The sequence below is a fragment of the Maylandia zebra genome, linkage group LG8, assembly GCF_041146795.1.
Source record: "Maylandia zebra isolate NMK-2024a linkage group LG8, Mzebra_GT3a, whole genome shotgun sequence".
NCBI classification, from domain to species: Eukaryota; Metazoa; Chordata; class Actinopteri; order Cichliformes; family Cichlidae; genus Maylandia; species Maylandia zebra.
In genome coordinates this window covers 25,756,477-25,772,720 of record NC_135174.1, presented here as the reverse complement: position 1 = coordinate 25,772,720, position 16,244 = coordinate 25,756,477, and the positions used below count along the sequence as shown (strand labels likewise).

At 40.9% G+C, this 16,244-nt stretch overlaps 1 protein-coding gene across 1 annotated transcript in view; it reads left to right on the top strand.

Annotated features, from left to right (window-relative positions):
- The first annotated feature begins 4,447 nt into the window (after positions 1-4,447).
- Positions 4,448-16,244, top strand: part of thrab (thyroid hormone receptor alpha b) — a 154,921-nt gene continuing 143,124 nt past the window's right edge. The window contains exon 1 of the mRNA XM_004556777.6: positions 4,448-4,957. The gene's annotated coding sequence lies outside the window, so the exon portion shown is untranslated. The remainder of the gene's footprint in view (positions 4,958-16,244) is intronic.

Sequence of the window (16,244 nt, the reverse complement as noted above, 5' to 3'; positions counted from 1 at the left end):
AATTTTACTTATTATATGTACAGCCAGGTGAGATCATTAACAGCTCAAGCAGTAAAGCAAATCTTTATTTAAATAACACATTTCATTGCATGGGGAATACAGTGTGTTTCACAGAAAGCCAACGATCATTAGAAGAATATGCATATGCATGGGCACAGGTTTCACTCGCACACTGGTGGGAAAGAGGACATATTAAGTGTGCAGCCTGGCGGTTTCCAATTAGAATTTTTTTAGTGTCAGAAAATGAATTTCCTCCGTGGATTGTGGTGAATTTTTAAGCATCAACATGTGTCCTTTCTGCATCAAATAAAGCTGGACTTTATTTCTGTAAAGGAAACATAAAAACCTTTTCTTTTCTAAATAAAAGGTTCTGTTTTGTTTGGTTTTTAATTTTACTGAGAGGGAGGAAAGCGTAGGGGGAAAACATATAATTTTCCATATATGTGTATGCTGTATAGATTGCTAAATGCAAAATCACAGTGACAAATTGCACAAAGCCCAAGTGAAGCACTGCAAGTTATTTGTCTTTTTAACCGCAATAAGTGTCTCAAATACAATCCTGAGCTTTCCATCAATTTCTAGAAAGAAAAAAAGACTCTTTGCAGACATATTTGACTGTGCCATTTGGCATTTTTTTGGTTTCGTGGCTTCGGTAATGTTGATAAATGGTGAATCCAAATCCAAGTCTCGAATTTCCCAGATGCTCTCTATGCATTTCTCCACAGTCTGTGGTGGGAATAGATTCATATAGAAAGGCTATTATCCATCCAGCTGTCCATCTTCACCCTCATTCACGTATTCATCCATCCATTCTCCAGACCAGATGTCCTCATGGCATCTTCCCCCAGCTCCTTTACAGCCAAATCTCTGCATAGTGCATGTAATGCGCTCCTAGTGGATTCTGTAGTGGTTTTATGCCAGTGCAGGAAGAAGGGCTGACATTTGAAAAGCATGTCGCCAAAGGTTAAGTTTAGGTAGTGCAGTGTGTAATTAAAGTGCTTGATTGGACACTTGGAGAATTTAATATTCATCCTTGAAATTGATCTTGTTGTAAAGTAGTTGCTCATGAATAAACCCAGCACTGCATTTGTGTGTCAGTAGGTGGTTGTACTACTGGATGGATTGGCAAAAACTAAAACTGCTCTAAAGTTCACAGTTGATGCATTTCTCCACCATGCTGATCCCCCAGCTTCATTTCCACCAGCAGGTTGATTTTTGATCCAGAGTGAACGTGTCCTGCATCAACTGGCTGGAGCGTCATGCAATTTGGCACACGGTTGCTGTCCCTCAGTAATTGGCGTCCTTCGGCGTTATCACAGCAGCAGCTGAAACTGATGACATCTGAACTAAAAACTCCAGATGCAAGCCTGTAAATCACGCGCCTATTCGACACCCTCTTTAAAGCAGAACAGAGAGGAATACATCATCATTATTATTAACTAGTGTCTTTCTGTGAGCAGCCGGTGGTTATTTGGTTGTTGGCGCTTTATTTTACAGAACAGGCTCTTCCTGAAAATAGAAGAGGAAATGAAACAAAGCAGCAAATGACACTAGCGCGACGCCAAACAGAAAGTCTCATATTAGGGTTCACATTTTAAAGCCCTGTGTGGGAATGCAGACACACAAAAATCGTTCATGTGTGTGCTGCAGTGGCATTTGAACTTGAAATAAACCTTTATTCTTTACACATTTCCACTTCTGCAAACCCATGAAATGTAAATGCCACACATTCTGGGTGTTCAGTGTCAACAGAGTGTGTCACTCTCGGAGCTGACGACTGCCTGCATATTTGCGAGCAAGATTAGCTGGACAGAAATATCCGTATGGCTTTCAGGGGCTGTACATTCACCAAACACAGGATGTCTCTCAAGACTGGAGAGAGGAAGGAGAAAGCTTTTGAATCCCTGAAGCTTCACTTCATAAGATCTTCCGGCGCCATGCTCTTTTTAAGAAAAAAAAAGTTGGACTTTATTCTAAAAAAGATTTGATGGTATTATTTATATTTTTTTTTTTTGAAAAAAGAAAGCTTTTGCACTTTACCATTTGATGATAGAATCCTTGATGCCTTCGGGATCTCAGCGGGACGGCTTATTTGAAGCAATTGTGTTAATTTTGCTGCAAGAAAGAAGATTATGTTTTTCCAGCTGTTATTTTGATCAAAATAAGTGGTGTCTATTATCTCTCAAGTTTAATATTATATTTGATGATAACAAAGAATATTATCCGCTCTGTATCCACAGTTGTTGTTAGCTATTAAATAAGTGGAATGATGCACAAGAAAGCGAGAATGAGATTGTAGTGAGAAGAAAACACGTTTTATTAAATATGATGCGTAATCTAGGGGTGACAAACATACGGCTCGCAGACCAGAAATGGCACGGCAAGGGGTGCAGTCTTGCTGGTTGCCTTTCTAACATCCAGTGAGTTAAAAATAAGGAATATATAAGATGCACCATATATTAGAGCCAAATGTTAAAAAAACAACAGCATTTAGAGCGGTCTGAAGCCTGCTCTTTGTCTGATGTAGGTTTCTATCTGCGCCGCAGTGCTGCGTCTCCTTTGTTATATTTTTCACTTCCAGCGGGGCAAAGGCCTGAACTGCATGCAGGTCGCTTCAGCATCCCGACTCCTCTGCTATGAAGCCATGCTGCTCTAATAGCCACAGTAAGCTGTTTAGCATCATCATCATCCTACTGAAATATATAAGCTTCCGTGAACAGGACATCATCTGGATGGAAGCATGTGTTCTTCTAAAACCTTTAATACCTTTATAGCACTGATGGTCCCGTTCCATATGTGAAAGCTGACAATTCCATAGGCACTAACGCATCCCCATACCATCAGAGACAGCAGGTTTCTGAACTTAACTCTGATTAGCCAGACAGTCACCCTCCTTAAATTCAATTTAATTCAATTTTACTTATATAGCGTCAAATCACAACAGTCGCCTACAATAATACAACAGAGAAAAACCCAACAACCCCCTATGAACAAGCACTTTGGCGACAGTGGGAAGGAAAAACTCCCCTTTAACAGGAAGAAACCTCCTGCAGAACCAGGCTCAGGGAGGGGCGGCCTTCTGCTGTGATTGGTTGGGGTGAGAGAAGGAAGACTGGACAAAAGACATGCTGTGGAAGAGAGACAGAGATTAATAACAAGTATGACTGAATGCAGAGAGGTCAAAATGAGCTTTGATCCAGAGAAGACGGCGGCGTTTTAGAATTATGTTGACATATGGCTTCTTCTTTGCATGATGGAGCTTTAACCTGAATTTGTTAATGGCACGGTGAACTTTCACACACAATGACTTCTGAAGTGTTCCTGAGCCCATACTGTGATTTCCATGACAGAATGATGCCTGTCTTTAATGCAGTGCCGCCTGAGGACCTAAACATCACATGCATCCAGTATTGATTTTCAGCTTTGTCCCTTGTGTACAGAGATTTCTCCAGATTCTTGGAATCATTTCATGGTGTTACGTACTGTAGATGATGAGACATTCAAAGTCTTTGCAATTTTACATTAAAGAAAATTATTCTGAGATTGTTGTAATGCGCATTTTTGCATATTGATGAACTAATTCCTAGCTTTACTCATGAAAAACTTCGCCTACTTAAGATGCACATTTTATGCTCACCTAAATAGTTGCAAAATGTTTCTCCAGCATTTTTTAGGACCATTTTTCGAGACCCTTTTTGCCCCTGTCCCTAATTTCCACATTTTTTGCTGGTGCTATCAAATTAAAAACAAGACAATATTTTCTTAGAATTGTAGATAATTTTATTTTATTTAGAAAAAGATTTTATTGGAGTAGGTTTGGACATATATGTTTAAAAGATATGATAATTGATTAGGCTAACAGATGAATCAATAAAATCGAGTGCTTTATTGAATAAAAATATTTCACTATCCACCTTTCTTTAAAAATCAACTGTAAAGGGATATTAATCAAACAAGACAATAAACTCGGAAGGATTATTAATTATTTTGGTGATTATTTCTAATCACTTCATGTGTAAAATGTCTGAAAAGCATGGGCATACTCCCATATAGTCAGCTTACGTTTGATTTTTTCTAAAGAATTATTCAATAAATTGCTCAATTTTATTGATTCTTCAATAGACCTAATCAATTATATTAAAAAAATGCACGTCCAAACCGATTCCAATCAAAATATAGCTATTTGTGGAATCCTATTAATAAAATGTATCTGTATATATCTATATTAGTTATTTTATTATTAATATATATTATTATATTTCCCCGGCTCTTACATTGTTTCCTATTACGTCCATTCATGACATCTGAATGTTCATTGAGGTGAATGACTCCCAGATTCTCAGGGGGAGGGAGGGAAGGATGAGGAGGAAACGGGGATGGAGGGGGCCTCCGAGGGGGTGATGATGAAGTCAATAAATAAGGGCAAGTGAGGCGAGTCAAAGAAGAGGATTGCGCCGCATTTCACGCGACACGAACGTCCCGACATGTGTCCGTGTGTACAGTGCGTGCTTTACAGTGGAATTCCTGTAGAGAGCAGTAGATAGTTTTAATAAGTGCTTACACCGCCGAGCGCTGCCCTTACTGTACCGGGCATAAGCGGAGGGAGGAGCGAGCGTGTAGTATTTCTTTTTCGCTTCTTTCCCCCGATGTCGTTGCAGCCCATCCAAACGCTACTGGAAGGCAGCAAAAAGAGGAAACAAACGGCTTCAATCCGCGCTGAAGCTTTGCAGGAAGGAGCACTGGGGGTTGTTGTCCGAGCGGGGAGATAATTTGACGGTACGAGGAGCAGCAGCTTGGCCGAGGAATGGGCTCGGAGTGAGGGGACGGGGGAGCCATCCAGCGCTTCTCTACTGCTACACTTGTGCATGAACCCGGGGACTTTCTCACGCTTTATTTCCGCCCCGTATCCCAGCGGGAAGTTGTGTCCAAACCGCGTGGGGAGTAACTGAAGGTGAAGGTGAGTGTCGCGATCATGCCGAAACACGACGTTCACAGCGTGGTGGGCAGGCAGTTGTTTGGCGGCGCTAGCCTCAGTAGCCCGGGCTGGTTTGACAGATCGGATCAGCAGCGAAGGGTAACGCACGGAGTGGAGTCCAGCAGGGGCTGGGTAATCCTGCTCGTCACTCCGGCTAGCAGTTGTCAGCATACCCAAAGTGATCGTCAGGGTACTGACAGCCTTTTTTTTTGTTTGCTTTTGTTGCGGTTAATTGTGGTGTGTGCAGCTTGGCATTTACGCCTGCTGCACACTGACGCGCACGGTCAAATCACGCATGCACACGTGCACACACACATAGGGGCTGATAGCCTAACTGATAAAGATCAGTAGCTATGACAGGCTACACCTACAGTCCTAAAGGGAACCTCAAGCGGCGGTTACCTGACCCTAATTTGGTTTCCAACTTTTTCTTCCCTCGGATGTTGCAGAAGTTACAGTGCTGTCTGTAATCTAGTATCAGTAAGAGCACTGCAGATCAATACTTATTATTACTATGACTTACGGCTCTAATAAATTAACTTTTATGTCAGGGGCGTTTCCAGGATTTTCTTTTTCTTTTTTTACAGTGGGGTGGTGAAGGGGAGGTCCACAGGAAGTCAGAATATTTGATCAGAAAGAGGGGAAAAAACTTTATTGTATTTTCAGGCTCCTGTGCAGCCCTGTGCACTAATGCAAGCAATATTAAATGAAAAGTAGTGTTGCACAAGAGTTTAAGCATCATTTTGTAGAGGGTGGGATTTAGACTCTTGAAGTAAAAGCTATGGCCATAATTTAGTAATAGTACTAAAGCTTATCATCAACACAAGTGTCTACAGTGAAAATAGTTATTATACAGATTGCACTTATTGAGTCATTAATGTGATTCACTGCAATCGTGCTGAGGCATATGATTCCACTTTTAATTCTGCTTTATCAATATCAATCTGCAAAAATAGCAACTGACTGTGCAAAGGTATAATGTATATGGTGGTTGAGCAAATCTACTGACTATATGCAACCGCTGGTTTTATCCATGCTCTCATTCATTGGTGGGAGGCCAGTAATGTGTCACTGATGGGGGGTTGTGTCACTCTGTTTCCCTCTCATGGACACCACAGCCCTGCTCAGGTGATGCAGAAGTAAGATTTTAAAGCACTGGAAATGATCTTGCATTGCAAACAGTCCTATAGATCAAAACGAGTATGCACTTTTAAGTTTGCAAGATCCTATGTTTGCATGTATTTTGTGCATTTGTGTAAATATAGCTGGTTACATAATAGTCCCTGTAATCCTTACAGGCTAGCATTTAGGACCTTTTCTCTTCCTGCTTCTGTCTATGCACAAGTACACCAGTACAGCTCTGGTGATCGCTGTCAGATCTGATCACTTTATATTGCACATATCAGAGCATTGTTCCAGTTGATCAGCACATTAAAGCAATTGCAGCTGTTAAATGCGCTGTTATGCTGTGCATCCACTAATACAGTTTGTTTTAGATAAACAGCTGCAGAATAGAGTACAGTTCAATACAGCAGGGTGGTTAAAGCCAGCTTTGGCATGAATGCCAAACCAAATGCAAAGTGTTGCCAACTGAACTGCTTAATGATGCCAAGAAAAACCTTAATAATGCTTGTTAATATGCAGCAGCTTTGACTGACAGACGACAAGCAACACTGACACCTTCATCATCCCCACGAGGCATGTGAGAATCCCTGCTGAAAACAACCACTGTGCACAATTGCAGATCGTTAGTACCGTAAATGCAACTGGGATTGTTCCCTGTGCGCACTCGCAGCTGTTTGCGTGCAAAAGCAGTCATCACCACATTACAGCACTATAATAATGAAATCACTTAATGTAACCACTCTGCTTAACGCCTTTCCTGGGTCTGGATTCTTAGCGGCTTGTGCTGTGCTGATAGAAGGTGACAGTCTAAAAGCTGTAGGCTCTTGCAGTCGAATCCATCAAGCTTGCAACAGAAACACTTTCTCTGGCTCAGTGAAGCATTTATCAGTTAGCAGGCTATAAGGTTTTAAACATGCTAACCAGCTGCAAATCTTAACATGGAGAGTTTTTACATTTGGAAGCGCTTCAGAGATAGAGAGCAATTTGCACATCAAAAGGACCTGAAACCTAAAAGTGTATTAGTCATATTTTTGGACGAGGCTCTAAATGACCGTACAGTCTTGGGGTTTAATACAAAAGCAGTCTAAAAGTGTTACTTTATGTCAGATGAGGTGATATGACCCCAGATGGCTGCGATTCATTAATCATTAGCTATCAGTTTAAATCTCAGGGTTCTGTCCCTGGGTTGATTATTAGCCTTGGACAAATCCACCATTCGAGTGCAGCTGTGTTCTTTAGAGGTCCGTTTAGAGGCTGTGACTGTAAATGGACTGAAAATGAGGTGTGAGACAAATTTAAGTGATGTTTTTTACACTCAAACTTTTATTAGTGTAAATGTATTTATTTTTTCTATGCAAAGAAGAAAAGCAAATAAGAAATCCTGGCTCTGCTTGTTGACTGAGTGTGTGATGTAACAGGGTTGCCTGAAAGATCACAAGGATGGTGGATCTGATCTTCTCTTCTCTTCTCTGGGGCTCCTTAAGGGGGCCAAGGGTGACCTTCAGTTTCTCCCGGCAGCAAGCACCCCAGCGGGCCTCTCTTTTTCAGACGCTCTTTCTTTTCGTCTTTCTTCCTGGCCTCCTTGCTCTTTTTCCTTTTCCTTATTCCTCCCCCTCATCATCTACTCCCATCCCCTCCCTTTTCCCCATGGTGGGGCAGCAGAGCTGAATGCTAAGAAACGTAGAGAGTTCACTTATATAACCTCGACTGTGCAGCTGATGTCCTGGTCTGTATCTGCTGTATAATGATGTCAGAGCTGTCTAGAGAGGCAGAGGGCATGCTGGGTAGGCCAATATGTCAAGAGCTATTCCTGAACCTAGTATGGTGAATGGGTTCAGTCCAAGTTTTCCTTCCTTTTTAACCTCCTAGAGTCCATTTGGACCTAAATTCCAGGTACTGAATATAGAATTGACAGTCTTGGTAAAGGGTCATAGATTTTATTGGATCATGGATTTTATTAGCACAGGTTGTCACAGTACTCATGCACTCTTTTCCCCATAAATGTACATTCTTGATTACCATAGGACATGTCAGTTATTCACTGGTCTTCACTGTCTCTTTGACTTTAGTTGCCCAACATCTGTGAGTTGACCCACAGAGTTTTTGCCTTCCACTAATTAAACCATGAATCTAAATCGTGAATGGATTTCATAGATGTTTTGAGCTTTATTCTGATGGGTTTTATCAGTAAAAACATCCTGTACAAGTGCTCATGATGTTTGATTCAGTTTGTATTTATTCAAGCGAAGAAATTGGCCTCTTTATGCACAAAGAGAGTGCTCAGATGACTAACCAAACATCCAGCATCTTTGACTGAGTGTGCCTATACATGATTATGCATACTAATTAATGAGTCCAAGCATGCAAGCAAACAAGAAATGATGTTAACCTGCATATTTAGATGGACTTTAGGGCTATTGGAGAGTTTGCCGGCCCTGTATAATGCTTGCAAATGTACAGGTTTGACGGTAGCTTGGAATAACATACAGAAAACTAGGGATTGCTCTTTCTTTGTGACAGTGCTGCAAAAATTCTATTATGGCACCAAAATACAGAATTCTACTTATTTCTGTCACTTATAATGAATTAGATTAATTAGATACCTAAACAAAACCTGTGCATTTACAATAAATGCTGTGAACCTGTTACCCTTTTACGAGCACTATCTCCCATTTATTTCTGTATAAAGGCAGTCTCTGCACCCCAAAAAGTAGCGTCATTGTTAAAACCTTTGTTTTTTAGGGCTTGATTTGCTAAAGCTGAATGGACATATTTATTTATCAGATTGTTAGAAATACAGTAAATTCACTTATTTACTGAACACACCCAGACTCGCTGCCTTTAATATAAGCGAACCAATTGTTCTTACATTCGTAGTCACTCCCAAAGGCTGTTGGCTCCTAAGCCCTCAAATGAGTGTAGATTTGGTCTCATTTTGTTTAGGGACACAGAAACCACAGTTTCCCTCCCTTTTACTGACTCAACATGTGACACAATTTTGATACACAGAACTATCAGTGTAGGATTGGTGTCCTCCTCAGTTACACTGTGTGCACATCTAGCTCACAGCCCAACACATTAGTGAGAAATGGCAACGCTAATACTAATATTAGTGATAGGTGAAAGTTATGCACCAAATACAAAAATGCATATGATGTTAGTATCAAATATGAAATTGCCAGAACAGTGGTAACATCCTTACTATTAATTACACGCATGTCCTTATAGTTTGGTAATTTCATTAGACTTAAACCCCCAAATAACAAAATGTGTTGAAAAATCGAATAATCCACTGTGAAGAAGAGTAACGCACAGAGTTTGTGTTCCAGAAATCAGTAAAGACCTGGATATTTTAATTACTGAATAATTGATTATTTTTAAATTGCTTGAATAACGCCAGACAAACCAGTTTAGTTCAGTTTACCAGTTTCTAAGCCCCAATATCTTCGTGTCATGTGGTTAAGTTCTTGCTGTACAACGCAGAAAAGTGCAAATATATTAGTTTTGACATTTTTGTCCTGATGTTTATAAAAATGTATTCATATTATTTATTTCAATTACCAGACTGTTGGTTCGGCTGCAGTTTAATAGCAGGCCATCCTGCTGTAATGTTTTGGGCACACAGTAATGGTTCTAATGGAAAGTGGCAATTCAGACCTCATTAGCAGAGAAGAATGAGTCTAACCCTCCAGTGTGATGTCGTAGCTGGTTTGCGTGTTGCATTCAGAGGCCCGTGACGCTCCACCGCTGATAAGCATGCTGTGTTGGTGAGCAGGACAAGAGATTATCACTCTGCTCTGCACCAGTCTTCACACAAAGCTCTGGGGGTCCTGCTGTCTTTTAGATACTGCAGCGTCTCATCCCTCTAGCACACAAACACACTAGTAGATGTATTACATCAGATGTCAGCCAGCAGCGGGTACCGAGTTTGTGGTTTTCTTTTTTTTTTCCCCTTTTTCATAGTGTAGTATGTTTGGGCCCCTCCTTTTTGTCTTCTCTTTGTAGGTTAGGTTTCGTTTTAATGCGTAGTTGGGGTTTTTTTTTTCAGTTGTTTCTGTTAAGCAGTGGTTTCAATGCAGATGGTTACCAGAGACTCCCCTGCTTTATCTTTTGTATTTCTCATTCCCATTGAACCGTCGCTGCTCTCTGCTGCCGCTCCTCTTTGCCAGCTTTTGCTTCACCACCTTCCAAATCACTGGGGAAAATAATAACTTGTAAAATGGCCTTTATTGGCCAGAAAGAGCTGCAAGAGTGTTTTACACAGCCGCCCTTCTTTCTTATTAACGCCAGTCAGCTTGGCTCTGCCGGGGTACGACTGGGGCCACTCACAACTAGCTTTTCATCAACGGGAATACTTGGCACCAAGGGCTGTGAGGTTTATTTCTGCCAGGGTGAAGCGTAGCACTTTACGAGGTGGAGTCCATCCGACGTTTGCTGGCACTGCTTCCTCTCTCTCTTGTCTCTCTGTGAGAGCCACCTAAGTTTATGCAGATTTGTTGACATGTTGAACAAGCAGTTCCCGTGACGCTAAAGTGGCTACTTACAAAAAAAAAGTTATAAAGATTCAGAGCTTAATCCAGACAGATTCCCTACATGGGCATCCAGGATTAAATGGGCAATAATGCTTTCATTATCTTCGCCCCTGGGGCAGAAGCTAATCGGCTCATAATCAGAGGTCCTTTGAGAACTCCTTGTGTGATTATAAGTTTGTATGTGAGTACAACAGCGGAGGACGCTGAAAATAAAAGTAATCAAAGATAACTGTAAGTTTACTCTAATAATACTCTTGATTAAACTTTTTCCTGCACAGAAATATTTGTGGTAGCTACTAAAGAGCTTTTAGCCAGAGCTTCAAGAACATCATCAGCACTGTAATTATGATCTGCTTTGATTAAGTAACACAGATTTGTTGCTTTTAGTGTGAGAGGAGCAGCTGGTACCTCAGACCTCAGGCACACAAGCCTGGAGACCAGTTGGCAAACCCCCTGGCAACCTCTAGTCGCTGGGATAAAAATGTGTACTCCGTAGCTGGTTGGTTGGTGAGTGGTTGCAGGCAACCAAAGCAGTTGCACAGAGGTTTTCTGTGCAGAGCATGCCTTTCGGTGACAAATTTTACCAAGCGACAGCATGCAAACTTCATCAAGCTGTGACCTGTTACCAGTGTGCTGTGCATCAGTCTCTTACATGTGTAGGAAAAAACCCCAACTGCTCATTTTAACCCCGGAAAAACCCTGCTGATAGCTGTTTTAAATGCTGTCTTAGATTATTTCTAATGTCCTGGATGTATCCCTGTACTAAGGATGTGCCAGTTGTCAGTTTCTTTATAAATACTAATTTTCAAAATGTCGATTTACTGATAGGCAGCATCAAAACTGATGTTTTTTGTTTTTTAAATGTAAATATTTATTTTTACTTTGGTTTCTGTTTTTGCCAGTGAACCAGAGAAAGCTTCCTTAGGAAAAAAAAAAAAAAGTCCTTTGGCTCTTCGTCACACTATTTTTGCATGATTTGCTAGTGCATAATTGATATGACACAACAAATTAGTCACAGGCATCAGTCAATGTATTTATTTACCATCAGGCAAACAGCAGCCGCACCATCGTGACCAATATCAATATTAGGCCAGTGTATCGGTTAATCCCTAAACTGTGCATATGACACGTGTAAAATATCAGAAAATAGTTCAAAATGCCTGTCAAAAATGAAACATTGCACCTTTGAAAAAGCTGTTGTGTAAAAAGAATGAAGATCACAATCACAGCTAAATACCTCGCAGCATATGGGAGCAGAGCGCAGCTGACAGGGCTACAAAGCAGTGGAGCCAAACGAACAAAATCTGCTGGAGTAATGAATAACTCTGAGCAAAGAGATGCTTATAACAAAAATCCACAATTACAATTTTGGCTCAGACCCAAGCCTTGATATGGATACTCTGTCCTGCCAGCATTTACTGTACATCACTCAGCATTTCATTAGCGCAGAAAAGAAAAAGCCATGAGTACAGGACAGTTTGACCTCCTTTATCCTATCAGTGTGTGTTTAACGTGTTTGCCTTGCTGCTGCTGCGCTGTATTGTTGAATAGAACTTAACCAGGATTACTTCTTTTGGGAAACCAGGATTTAATTTCTCTATGAAGCCAGTGCAGCTCGAATTCCGCTAAAACCCCCGGATTTAGGAGCTGAATGAATGGTCGGCCATAGAAGCAGGAGTTTTATTGCTCCCTCTTTTTCCTAATCTGTCACGCTTGAGGAAATTTAGATGGACTCGTTCCAACACCTGATGGTTTGGCAAGATCTGAAACGCCACCTCTTAATCTTTGTAATTTTATTTATTTATTTTGTTTTGGAAGTGAGGATAAGGCCATTACTTATTCCGTGCAGTGCTGCAAAGTAGCTGCACTTACAGTTGGCCTTCGGGAGAATAGCATGCAGCTTTTCATTAGGGCCAAGGCTTTTCACTTTAGATGGTGTGGAAATAGAAGTGTAGTAATGAGGCCGTGCTTTGCTTGCTCTACAGCACCAGCCTTGCTCGTCGGGTGCTCGTACAGTCTCTACTAAAGTACCCATTTCAGTGTGACCACTAGCCATCTTCTAGATGTTTTCAACTGATTTTATTTTAGTGGGATATCACTCAACAATAAGAGTGTAAATTGTGCTTGCACAGAGGATGTTACAATTGCATTTTCAGTGCTTACATTTGCAGCTGTACTGCAGCACTTGCAGAAATAGAATAGAATACCCTTATCTGTCATTGTATGGGTATAAGGCGAAATTTGGAAGTGGAAGCTATAAACAATCGTCGTTAATTTCTGCAAATTTGAATATTAATTTAACAATGCTGAAAGTTCAACTGTTTAGCTCTATGCACACATCCTCCTTGCACGTTGCTTTAAAGTTGAAGGTTGGTTGACCCAAGACCTTTCAAGCTCTAGTTAGTTAACCCTTTTATATATATTTTTGTCATATATAATTCAGTGGTACCTATACATTATCTGCCACTAGCAGCCACTTCAAGGTTGAGATGACTTGCCCACTTTGTGCTGCTAAAAGTTATTTCGCTGACTTTTATTGTCACTTCTTGGTATCTGGCCACCACATCGCTGCTAATCCTTTCCTGTGTGGACTTCAGTTTGTCTCATAATGCTTCTGTGGTAGCTGCTTATCTGCTACTTCTGTCAAACTGTTTCGGCTTTACGTCACTGTTTTGGGTAGCTGTAACATCTTTGGTACCTGCTAACTAGTTTATATGCTCTGCCTCTTTGTGTCTGAGTTGCTGTGGTCCCTAAATACTTCCACTTTGCAATGATACCACTGGTAGTTGATCAAGAAATATCTAGGAGGGTCAAAAATTCACCAAATCACGTGTTGCAATAGTGACATCCTATTACGGTGCCATACTCGCATTCGGTGAACTCTATAGAATGAAATAAGGCAGACTTTATGACTAGGTGCTTAAAGATGAAGAAACTTTGTGGCCCACGGCACAAGTACCACTTTGTACCACTAATCCATCTACTACTGTTAGTTACTGTTAACTAAAAGTCCAATCAGTTGTTGAAATTGTTATTTCTATTTTTCTGAATGAACCACTGATTCTGTATACACTCTGGTATCCCTGGTTGGGAATCAGTGTTGTGCAAACACTTCGAAGTAACATCTGCTAAGTATTTGTGAGATATTATTACGTATTTAAAAAAGGTTTAGGACTCTGTTTTTAAGACTTATCAAGATTTGAATCAGCTTAGTTATGGCAGGTTGCTCTCGTTTCACTACTTTTTAAAGCAACTGCTTCTTAAGCCAGAGAGTGACCTCTAGTTTGTCCATATGTGGGGTTTTCACAGTAGCAGTCCCAACTCCTGTCTGACTGATGCAAATATGAATGTGCATGCAAGATATTCCCCCGGGCTAAGGAACTAGACGTTGGTTTATGTTATGACTGTCTGTGAGGTTAAAAGATCACTTCAGAGTTTAGTTGAGCTCCTTTGAAGTGTGACCAACAGTTACCCACACTAGGCTCTCTGTTATTGCGTGCCGTGCACTTTTCTGTTTGAGGAAACTTTTTTTTTTTTCTGACATCACATTTCCAAACATTTCTGAAGACGTCATTTGTCCCCCCCCCTCCCCCTGATGGCCTTTTTCCCTCCTCCCGTCACGGCGAAGGCACCGCGTTTGACAGAAAGTGAAGCCGGCCACCGGCTGAGCGAGGTCAGCTCGAGCCCGAGTGTTTTTGTGAACATCGGTTTGTCAGCTGGCCTGTGATCGAATGATGATTGTGGAAATGGTCTGTCATTAAACACAGCTGCAGGTAGGCACACTGTGGCTTGTGGAGAGGCTTACTGTTAACAGGAAATGTCAATCACCTTTACAGAAATTTGTTGGTGGGTGCTATATCGGGAGCGGGGTTATTAGTCATCTCCTGTTGATTAATATCTCTCCTGCACGTTGGCACATTAGCACAGTTGTTTTTCACGCTTGCGTTTTCTGCTTTTTCAAGGAACAATAATAATAATGAGGGAGGATTATTGTAATTAGCTTGCACATTTTAAGAATGCGTTTCAAAACATTTGAATTTGTTATAAATACATATTCATATGAAGGCAATGGTTGTGAAAAACAGTGTGAGATCTGCCACTCGGTCCTGAAGGCTTAAAGTATTTTTCAGATGAGCACTTTAGAGGCTTGCTTCATGCTCGGAATATTTCTAAAACGAGGCGATGTGACCTTTGTGACCTTTTTTTTTTTTTTTTTTTCTTCATCCAAAGCAACCCTACAGGCTTCATTTGCTGATGCTCGCTGTCTGTATGGATTTAACCTTTTAAAGCTGTTATAGAAAACTCACGCTGTGCAGCCAAGCTGAGCAAAAATCCCCACATGCCGACTTTGATGCTCTTCTTTATAACGCAGGATTGTAAACTCGATATCCGAAGGTAACGTTTTACAGATAACCAATAAATAAAGCTAATAACGGCATTTTAATCAGCAAAGAAAATCTAGTAATTAGTTACAGGCCCATCTTTCCTGTCAGACACTGTGAAATGAGATGATTTTTAGAGCATGTAATTAAAAAAAGAATATAATTAATTTGTTTTTATATCAGGAATCAGGTTTGCCCATCAGTCTATGTTTTGAATGAGTCAAAGGTGTAAACTGAAATGCTCAAAGGGAAATTTGTTCTACTCCACGTGTGAAAATTGCAAATAATAAAGTGAAAGATAGAAGAGCCGGTCTTGTGCTTCCAGTCTTTCCTCAAAACTAAAAATCAATCCAGCGTATAGGAATGGTTGTTTTCGAGAAGGCTGCACTGCAAGGTCTTTCGGCCGATTAGGAGTATCCTGTAATTAAATTCGGAAAACTTCTTCAAGAATTACAGAAATTTGGAAGCAGTTTTAGATTTGAAAAACCCACCGAGGTCCCTCAGTCTACACACAGCCTTGCTAGCTTTGCTCAGTTGGAATTTGTGATTAATCCAGGGATCCGCGCAGCATTTTAACTAAGTCTATGCTTCAGGTTTTTTTAAATACCTCCAAGGATGGTTTAATCCACTAAAATATAGATGACAAAAGAGCCCAGCTGATACTGGCTTTCTGGGGTGGATGTCATTACTCATTGATTGCTGCAGTGGTGTTTTTGCTGACAGCACTCTCTCTCTGCTGTGCTTCACTGGGTGTGCGAACAGTGAGACTTGAGAAAGTCACAGAGAGCAGTGGCAGATAGTGTGAATGAAACTCACTCCTCTCACCCACGGCAGTCGTGGCAGATGGCTGCCCCTTTCTGAGCCTGGTTCTGCTGGAGGGAGCTTCCTGTTAAAAGGGAGTTTTTCCTTCCCACTGTCATCTAAGTGCTTGGTCATAAGGCGTCGTCTGATTGTTGGGGTTTCCCTGTATCATGGTAGGTTCTTTATCTTACAGCATTAAGCGCCTTGAGGCGATCATTTTACCTGTTTTCAAAGATAAGATAAGATAAGATAACCTTTATTAGTCCCACACGTGGGAAGCCAGCCTTTGTTAGTTTTTTGGGTTGTTTTAGATGTGCACTCCTTCTGAGCTTATTGTGCACAAAACATTTGTGTATGTTGTACAGTCTGGTCATCCATGATGCTATTTTGCTACAGGTGCTGCAGAAAATGAAGGACTGTAAACAGTGG